We start from the raw sequence: 7,808 nt of genomic DNA, 5'->3' as shown, positions 1-7,808 counted from the left end.
GAGCAATGAGAAACCCAAGGCAGCACATAAGAAGGGCCAAGTGACTTGACTGGTGCAGAAAACCACATACCCTTATAGGATTTAGAAGAGGGAGAAAATCTAAGAGTTTAGAGAGCTAGGGAGGGGGGTGGACTCGAGCTGCTAGATCTTGAGAGTTAGACAGAGCATAGGCAAGAAGAAAGAGGGAAGGAAGGCCTTCCAAGTGGAGAAATGGTGCCAGCAAAGGCAAGAAGATAGCAATTGGGGGCCAATGTAGGAAGAGTCCAGCTATGAGATGGCAAATGTAAGTTGGGTCCAAAGTGTATAGGGCCTTGAACAACAGGTAGGATTTGGGATTTATTTTGTAGATAATAGGTAGCATCAAGGTAAAAGTGGTGGTTTTGTACCCAGATCACACTTATTTTTCAAGTATTAGTTTTTGAACCTTCATCTGTCTGGGAATACTCTCCCCAGTTAGTTTGGTTCTGGAGTAGCTATAAAAGTCATTTAGCCTTGCCTTATTGGGAGTGAAGAATGAAAAGTTCTGTTCCAGAAGATGATACACCCACATCTGTTGTTGCCAAGATTTTTCCTTCCTTGTTACTTAATGTTAAAGTAAGGAAACCTCCCAGGAGTTCTGAGAATTAAGTGGTATCTCCCAAGGGACATTCTTATGCTTATTATTTATGTAGCTTTTTAAAGAAAAGATGTCTTTTACAAACATTACCTTATTAGTCTTTGTTGGATCTACTTCATACAGTCAAGAAAGATGGTGGGACCATGATGGCAGGGGTAGGGAGACCCAAGAATACCAGGAAGGCTGTCTATAGATGTTAAATAGGATTTGGGGACTGTGAGCGTTCTAAAAACATGTTGTATTATGGAACAGCTTTCCTCTTTCTAAGAAATAGAAAAACCACATGTTTTTCCCTCAACATACTTTTCCTTGAGCAGAGAATACAGAAAATGTCTTTTATATCTTTAGACATAGACATAAGTAAAACTGGGAGTATATAAAAGCAACACAGCTAGTGGGTTAAGCATTTGTTTATAGGTTTGGTGTAGTTTGCACAATGGAAGTTGGCTGAAGAACATACATGGAAAGAGTAAAAACAGGGATCTTCTCTACTCATCCAAGCCTCACAAGGACCCAAGAGCATCACAGAATCGGACTCACAAAGACAGGAATAGAGGTTGGAAATGACATGAATAGTGAGTTTCCAGCCCAGCAGTGGGTCTGCAGCTCCCTCTTTTTGTGCCTGGCTATTATGCTGTTTTAAAAGGTAAGCTGAGACACATTACATTTTTCAAAAGTTGATTTGTTCATGCATGGATTTGAATTGGTCATTGCCAAATGACCACCACCATTGGAGGTGGTTAGGAGCGCTCCACCAACGGGGGCAAGGTCTTCATACAGAAGATCCTGAAACAAAGCAAAGCAGTTACTCAATTGGCTATAGCTTACGTGGTTGCCTTGTTTGGGAAAGCCTAGTTGGCTATCTGTGATTGGTTGTTCTTAAATTTCCCTTTCTTGGATTGAAGTGCATTGACTCTGGCTTAGGTTTGAAATTTCCAGACCTCTTCCTAAAGAATGTATACCATTTTGCATTCCTATCAATAACAAATGAGTTTCAGTCACTCTACAACTTTGCCAATGTGTAAGTTTGTCAGTCCTTTAAATTTAGTCATTCTAGTGGGTATGCAGTGATATCTCATTGTGGTTTTTAACTTGATCTCCTGATGACTAAAGGTGTTGGTCACTTTTTCATGTTTATTGATAATTTGTATATTTTCCTTTATGAAATGTCTATTCTTTTGCTGGTTTTTTTTCTTTTTAAATCTGATTGCTTCTTATTTTTATTAAGATGAAGGAGTTCTTTATATATCCTAGATACAAGTTCTTTGTCAGATATATGCTTGCATATGTTTTCTCCCAGTCTGTGGCTTACATGTTCATTTTCTTACTGGTGTTATGATGAGCACAAACTTTTAATTTTGATGAAGTCCAATTTATCAGGTCGGTTTTTTGTTTTTAGGCAACTATTGCTTTGTATGTCCAAGAAATCTTTGCTTGCCTCCTAGTCATGAAGATATTCCCCCATGTTTGGTCTGAAATTTTTATGATTTCAAGTTTTACATTTAGGTCTATCATCTGTCTCAGATTAAATTTTGTATATGGTGTGAGGTAGGGGTTGAAGGTAACTTTTTTTTTTTTATATGGATACAGAATTATTTATTCCAGCACCATTTTGTTGAAAAGACTTTCCTTTGTCCATTTCTTTGGCACCTTTGTCAAAAATCAAATGACCCTATAGGTATGGCCTATGTCTGGGCTCTCTATTCAGTTACACTGATGTGTTTGTCAATCCTGAAGCCAGTAGCACACAGTATTATGATTGCTATAACTTTATAGTAAGTTTTGAAATCAAGTGGTATAAATTCCTGAAAACTTGCTCCTCTTTTTCAAAATTGCTTTGGGTATCCTACATCTTTTGCACTTGTGTTTAATTACAGAGTTGTCTTGCTAGTTTCTCCCAAAAGTGTTTTTGGGAATTTGATTGAAATTGTGTTGAACCTATAAAAACATTTGGGGAGAACTGACATCTTAACAATACTGAATCTACCAACCCATGCATATAGTATATTTCTCAAGTGTTTTAAGTCTTTTAAATTTCTTTCAACAATGTTTGGAGGTTTTCACTGGAAAGGTCTTACATATCTTGTGCTAAATTTATAAGGTTTTTTTTAAATGAAATTCCCATAACATAAAATTAACCATTTCACAGTGACATTTCAGTGGTATTCAATACATTTACAATTTGGGGACACCACTACCTCTATTTAGTTCCAAAACATTTTCACCATTCAAAGGAAAACCCTGTACCCATTAAGCAGTTTCTACAAATTTTGTCTTCCCCCTCCCCCTTGAAAACCAGCAATCTGATTTCTGTCTCAATGGATTTGCCATTCTATAATTTCATATAAATAGAATCATGCATTATGTGACCTTTTATGTCTGGCTTACTTCACTTAGCATAATGTTTTTAAGGTTCATCCATGTTGTAGCATGAGTCAATACTTCATTTCTTCTCATGGCTGATTAATAGTATACACCATATTTTGTATATCCATTCATCCATTGATGGACATGAGTCATTTCTACCTTTTGGCTATTGTAAATAGTGCTGCTATGAACATTTGTATAAAAACATTTGAATACCTGTTTCCCATACTTCTGAGTATATCCCTAGGAATGGAATTACTAGGTGATATGGTAATTCTATGTTTAACTTTTTTAGGAGCTGCCAAACTCTTTCCCATAGCGGGTGCACCATTTTACATTCCCACCAGCAATGTACAAGGGCTCCAATTCTCTCACATCTTCACCAAATCTGCTACTGTCTGTCTTTTTGATAATAGTCATCCTAGTAGATGTGAAATGGTTTTTGAAGTGAAGTGAAGTGGGTTCACTGGTTTTGATTTGCATTTCCCTGATGACTCATTATGTTGAGCATCTTTTCATGTGTTTACTGGGTATTCGTGTATCTTCTCTGGAGAAATGTCTGTTCAAATCCTTTGCCCATTTCTTATTTAGGTTGTCTTTTTATTATTGAGTTGCAAGAGTTCTTTATATATTTTGGATACAATCTCTTATCAAGTATATAATTTACAAATATTTTCTCCCATTCTGTAAGCTGTCTTTTCACTTTCTTGATGGTATCATCTGCAGCACTAAAGTTTATAAGTTTTATGAAGTCCAATTTATCTATTTTTCTTCTGTCTCTTGTGCTTTTGATGCTGTATTTAAGAAACCACTCCCTAACCCAAGGTCATAAAGATTTATGTTTTCTTCTATTGTTTTATTGTTTTAGCTTTAGGCCACACTTCAAGTAGTACTGTGTTAGAGTACTTATATTTCCGGGAACATATGATACCTTAGTTAAAGGAATCATACTAATGGAGAAATTTCAGCTTCAAGTGAGTTTGGTGAGGAGAGATATTTTTGTTTAAGAGAGGTCTCTAGCATCCTTCAAATTATGTCAGTCAGGGACTGCCAATTCACCCATGTGTACAAGGGGTCTTACTTGGCTCCCCTGGCAATGTGCACTGGAGTTTAGTGGTTAAAAGCAGAGGTTTTGAAGTCATAGTTTCAAAGGTTCAAATTCCTAACTTTCTACTTATCAGCCAAGTGACTTAACTCCTCAGATTTCAATTAAATAGTTAAATAGTCTCTGACTCATAGGGTTGTTGAGAGGATTAAATGAAATAATGTGTTAAGACACTTAGCACAATGTTCCGCTCATTGTAATCACTCAATGAAAGTTGGCTGCTGTTATTATTATTGGCTGCCAAGTAGTTGGATGATAGTGCCATATAAGCAGAGGGATGAGAAAGCAACTACATATAAAATCACAGTTTCACCAATGATGGTTTAGTACTGAATTCAAACAGTATTTAACCATGTTTTAAAGCACACAATTTGGGGTAAATGTTGATTCTTTAAAAAGTCAATCTCTAGAGGGCCATAAAAGCTATTTTAATCACTACAACTAATTACAAGGAAGTGTAAATCAATAAACTTTAAATGGTCTAAAATATAATAAAGAAAACCATCATTAACAATCATCCAGGAAGCCACTGTCCTTAATAGTGAGATGATGTAAAAGTTGGATAAGAAGAATGAATTTTATTGTTTGGAAACTCCAGACGTTAACAATGCTTTCAGGGAAGTTCTTAATTTGGCACAGAGTTGTGGCTTTTCAGAATGATTATTTACTTTAGATAATTTGAGTTTATTACTTCTAAATTATATGTCTATTAGGCCTGGCATGGAAATAAGTGGCCATTTGCAGCAAGGTATTCTCGGCTCTTAGTATTTTTTGGATCCTTTCTCAGCTCAAGACCAGCTGTCTTGCCATTCTTCCTCCTGAAGCTACAATATTGTTTCAGAGCCCACATCAAGACTGGAGTCCAGTGGCATTTAGAAAGGCTTAGCTCCCTTCTAGTCCTGCATAGTGGTGACTGACTCAAGTCTAGGGGTCCCAGGGCATTACCTGATCTCCCAGTGTATGTTGCTCCCCTCTGACTAGGAGAGCCAATGCCCACATGGGTTCCTGAGTTAAATTCCTCTCTGCCCATCATATCCCCTAGTCAAGCACTGGGCTTGCTTCTTGCCACCCTATTTATTCTCAGTGGTGTGTTTTCCCAAGGCTAGAATGTGACCATGAATGCCAAGTGAGCAGCAGGGACCCATTATCAAGGATGATGAGGATTGACAACCTCCTGCTCCTGGGATATCCATGCTGCTGAGCTCTATTCCCTTTGTGGTCCTGGTTACACCCTAGGTCACAGCTTTGCTTGCATCACACAAGAATCTGTGAGGCATTTTGGACAGTGTACCTTTCCAACCCAGTTCCTGTCCTACCCTGGGGAGCAGATCAAGTTCAGGTCCAGCCCCTTCTGTCATCTTCACCTATCTATATTGCAATGGGGGATATCAGAGATGTTACAGACTGGTTCAGCTCTGATGGTAAGGCCAAGAGATTGAGCAGGAAAAGCTTGCCATAGCAGTAAGAACTGGATTTGAGTCTTGACTCTGCAACTAACAAGCCTTCATATCCGCTAACCTCCCTTGGGTAAATCAAAGGGCTAATGAGAACGTAAGATGACACAGATGGCATAAATATGCACTGGAAAACTGTTAAGACTAATAAGAAGTTACTGTTGGCTGATCACTGAGCCCCAAATAGAGAGAAGGATTCTGTAATCAGAGTTAACAGAAAATCTAAAATAACAGTAGTTTAAACAAGATAGAATCTCATTTCTTTCCAAAATAAAAGAAGTTTGGAAGTGGGCAGTCCAGAGTTAGAACATTGGTTCAGTAGTTGTTGGGGACCCAGGCTTCTATTATCTTTCTGTTCCATACTAACATATGGCCTCTCTCTTCAAAGTGACCTCATGACCCAAGATGGCTCCTGGGGCTCCATCCATATTACTGACATCAGGAAAGAGGGAAAGGGGCGCCTGGGTGGCTCAGTCATTAAGTGTCTGCCTTCAGCTCAGGTCATGATCCCAGGGTCCTGGGATCGAGCCCTGCATCGGGCTCCCTGATCGGCGGGAAGCCTGCTTCTCCCTCTCCCACTCTCCCTGCTTGTGTTCCCTCTCTCGCTATGTCTCTCTCTGTCAAATAAATAAAATCTTAAAAAAAAAAAAAAATAGTCACTTAAAAAAAAAAAAAAAGAAAGGAAACAGAAGAGAAACATTGCCTAAGTCAAACTCTTTTGAAGTGACTTTCTTTTGAAAATTTCATATATTTCTACTTACATCTTATTGGTCAGAACAGAGTCACGCAGCCACATCTAAAGGCAAGTAAGCCTGGGAAATGTAGTCTTTCATTTGGGTGCATTGCCCCCAAGAATGGATACTGTTGGATGGTAACTAACATTTGCCACGTACGGTCATTTGAAACTGAATTAAATGTCAACATTCCTTGAGAGACAGAGTTTAAAACGATAACAGTGAAACAATCTGCTTTTGTGATTGGCTCAAATAAAATAAATGACGTCCACTTACTCAATCAACAAAAATATTTTATGTGGCGACTGTATGTCAGGGATTGTGCTCAGCAGCAGAGAGATGGTAGGGAGCTGAGATGAACATCCCTTGCCCTCATAAAATGTACAGTGCACATCTTCCTATGAAAGGAAATGTGTGTAATTCCAAACTGTGGTGTGGGTTGTGTATGGGGAATCATGTTAGGTGGTCAGACTTGAACTTTGTACCCTCAACTGTGTAGAGGGACAAAGGGCCTCTGTCATTGGGCCTGGAGTCAGCGGGAAGCACCCCCACTAAATGTTTTGGTTACACATTCTTAGCATGCTGATGGTATTCCTCTTCTCTGACCTTCCTCACTGCTGACCAAAGCTGTTTTAACTCTTACCTGTAAATGAGATCTTATCTGCTTGGTCATATTCCCTATGCCTAGGAGAGAATTCTCCCCTATGTCCACAGAGCTGAGGCTACACTCATTGCTCAATCTAAGGAAATTGGGATGTGATGTCCCACTCTCCTTGCCTGTGGTAAATAGATGAGCAATTACTCAGGCATCCTAAGGACCAAAAGCATCCGTCTGCAAATATCGATCCCAATAGGAAATGCTTTATTGTTTGGGCCTGGATTTCTGCTTTGATTTGCTATGGCCATTTCTGATCTTATGATTTCATTTGGAATTGAAATAGAGAATTTTATTTGCATTGCCCTTATTCTTCATTAGCTAATAGTTGGCTTGACCTTGGAATTTTAACACAGTAAAACAAAGAAAAGAGCACAGCATTTTTTCTCCTGTCATTTTGTGGAGCCAAGAATTTTTACTTGTCCTTCTGAAGAGTGGCTTTATTTTTAGCCCCATGCAGCACTTTTAGATGGATGTCCTGTCTGTTTCCACAGGACAGCTCAGATAACCCAGTCACATCTGGTTTTAGGGACAAATTCTTTTTGTTCCAACTTAGGAGCATCAAGCATTGCTAGAATAAAGAGGTTTTCGCTCTCCTTAATGAGAAAATATATGGATTAATGATATTTCCATATCATATGTTGGACTTTTTTCTTTGAAGGTTTTGGGTTTGGGTGTATAACTTCATGGTTACATGGAAGATTCTTGGGCTCTACTGCTGGTAAGAAATAGACTGAGTCTGGGGGGGCGGAGCAAGATGGCGGAGGAGTAGGAGACCTGGATTTCGTCTCCTCTCAGGAATTCAGCAGGATAGGGATCAAACCATTCTGAACACCTACAAACTCAACAGGAGATCGAAGAAAGGAATAGCAACAAC

This window comes from Leptonychotes weddellii, chromosome 13, assembly GCF_054177405.1.
Source record: "Leptonychotes weddellii isolate Sample4059 chromosome 13, ASM5417740v2, whole genome shotgun sequence".
NCBI classification, from domain to species: Eukaryota; Metazoa; Chordata; class Mammalia; order Carnivora; family Phocidae; genus Leptonychotes; species Leptonychotes weddellii.
This window is presented reverse-complemented; position numbering follows the sequence as displayed.